Below are 2701 nucleotides of genomic sequence, written 5' to 3'. Positions count from 1 at the left end.
AGAAGAAGAAGAAGAAGAAGAAGAAGAAGAAGAAGAAGAAGAAGAAAGGCCAACCAAGTCATAAAGGAAACATGAAGCTGTCTATAGAGAATTGGCTAATGAGAAAGCACTGAAGCATATAACAGAAATGGTTTCAGTTAAGGATGTACCAAGGCAGCTCTTATGCATAATGGCAATTGTTTAGAAGCAGCATTTAATTCACTGCTTAATAGCAATTAACAGAAGACTGTTACAGGCCCACCTCCAAGATGTAAAGGCAGGAGTCCAGTGAGATCAGAAGATGAAGAGAAGCTAGAAAAATATAAAACCTTCAGCACCAAGCACACTGTTTGGGTTTCTTGGAGTCTAATATGTGGAATGTAAGTATGGAAGAGCCAAGGCCACAGCCACAGCAGCTTCCTCAAGGTCAGCACAGAATATCAAATACTGAACAAAAAGCAATCAAAGATAATAATCAGTCAAGGGAGGATAGCAGGCAGCCATGAAGTTAAAAAACCTCCTCATTTTCAAAGAGACATCCAAAATTCAAAGCCAGATTTGGATGACAGTGGATTGCCTAGAAATAGAGTTTCTAAAAGACCAAGGATTTCTTCAGAATCTGAAGTATGGGCTGAGGAGAGAATCAAATGAGATAAACCATATTCTAGAAATGGCAGAAGTAAAAAGACTTCATATCCTCTATGTTCTCAGCACAAGCATGGTGCTTTTAACAAATGTGATAATGCCATGCAAACCAGATCAAGAAAAGGCCAGTCCTATGCAGAGACAGAAGAATATCCACTTCCTTAAGAATCCATAGATTATAATAATCAAAACTGTGGGAAAATAGACAAGCAAACCAATGATCCTGATCATTTTTAGGACAGGAAATCACAAATAATAAATAATGAACCTTTCAGTGGGTGGGGTAAAAATCATAAAACTTTCTAATGTACATACTGATTACCAGCATCCTGTCTGAAGTAATAGTTTCATCAGCATTCCAAATGGAGAGACCGAAATGCCATTGAAAGGGAGAAGAGTGGGACCAATTAAGCCAGCAGGAGCTGTCATAGTTATACTCTCTGAATATAAAATATTTTACAATAGTGAGCCCCAAAGAATATCGGGCCAATTAAGCCAGAAAACACACTTTCTATTCTTATGGAGTATGAAAACATGTAAAGATGTAGAAACCTGGATGTTGTAGTTTGTGGTTTTGCAAGGGGAAACAATAAAAAACAGAACACATTTTATAAGATGATTTTATAACAAATAACCCAAAGAATCATATAGAGAGTACAATAAATCTGTCCACATGGTCAAGACCAAAAAATCCAACTGAGGGCATGGATCTCACAGTAGTGTTTCATGCAGGCCTCTTTCACAGATCTGTGCTGGGAAAGCCCAAAGCTAGAAAATCTGTATCAGCAGGATGAAAGATCTGTGCTAACAAGATGAAGGATCTGAACTAGAGCCAGAAAACAACACTCAAGGTAAGCGTCAGAGCTTTCCAGACAAGTACCACAGCCATCCTCAGCAACAATGATGTCCGTGAGCTCCTTCAAAGTTGAGGAAAGCTGAATTACCATTAGAAAAACCAAAACAACAAGCTTATCCAGAAGACTGAGCTATGTACCATCTTCCCTTCTGGAGCTAGGAAATCATGTTCAAGATGAGGACTAGAGCTCTCCCAAGGTGGACTGTAGCCATTCTGAGCAATGAGGTCCAGAGCTCTTCTTCTGATGAGAACAACCATGTTCATCAAGAAAACCAGCATGACAAGGTCACCCAGCAGAATAGGCCAAGAAGACCAGCAGCTTCCAACAGCTCCAACAGCTCCTCCATCTTCCCTAACATCCTCTTATGCTGCTACCAATAATCCTCAAGTGGGCCTTCCACACCAAGTACACAACTAGTTCAGTTCAGTTGGGTATAACAAGTTGCCCATCAACTTGTGGTTGGCAGTCCACTACACTGGAGATGAATGTTTTGCAGTTTATTGGGAAGACAAGTTTTACTGAAATTGAAGCTCTCCATTCTTCCAGTATGACTGCAGTTGTTAAATTTATTGTTTATAGAAACTATGAAGAGGTGCAACTAAGCAATAACAAGTCCCTTCAGATAGAAGCATGGGAAAAAGAAGGCACCTATGATCAAACTCTTGAGTTCCCTAGAGGAGGTGATGGCCAGCCAAGACATTCTACTTGGTCAATCAAGCACTTTTATCAACTTCCCTGAGCTAGAAACTAATAAGAAAGGAGTCTTTGCAAAGAAAGGAACTGTCACAACCTCTCGGTTAAAACTTCTTGACAGACTTTTTACTTTCCTTCAGAGTACAAGGCAACCATGTTGGATATCATTATTTGAAGAAATGAAAGCAGACTTTTAGAGATAAAAATTCAAGAATAGGAAAAAATTAGTTATATAAACCCTTCACAACTGAAAGGATGATTTTTTTTCTTATTTCATCAATAAAACTCTGTACTAAATATAATAATAAAAAGACATTGGGCACTCTGTGACACATGGGCCCAGTGCATGCAGGTGTGTTACTTTCTTGGTGTCTGGTCCAACCATTTAAGAACTTCAGAGGACTCTGGGAAGGCCAGACTCTGGTGAGCATCCCTTAGCCCACAGCACACAGGTGTGGAGCTTGTGCTGCCACTGGTCCAGCCTTACAGAAACTTAGAAGGACTCTGGGAAGCCCATGCAATCCTGG

At 39.9% G+C, this 2701-nt stretch overlaps 1 pseudogene; it reads left to right on the top strand.

Moving 5' to 3' along the window:
• LOC101560293 overlaps positions 1 to 2232 on the top strand; it is a 3172-nt pseudogene extending 940 nt beyond the window's left edge.
• The last annotated feature ends 469 nt before the right edge of the window (positions 2233 to 2701 follow it).

Source organism: Octodon degus, unplaced genomic scaffold, assembly GCF_000260255.1.
Source record: "Octodon degus isolate 3935 unplaced genomic scaffold, OctDeg1.0 scaffold00189, whole genome shotgun sequence".
In the NCBI taxonomy this organism is placed as follows: Eukaryota; Metazoa; Chordata; class Mammalia; order Rodentia; family Octodontidae; genus Octodon; species Octodon degus.
The sequence above is the reverse complement of the archived record's forward strand: the minus strand, read 5'-3'. Positions and strand labels throughout refer to the sequence as shown.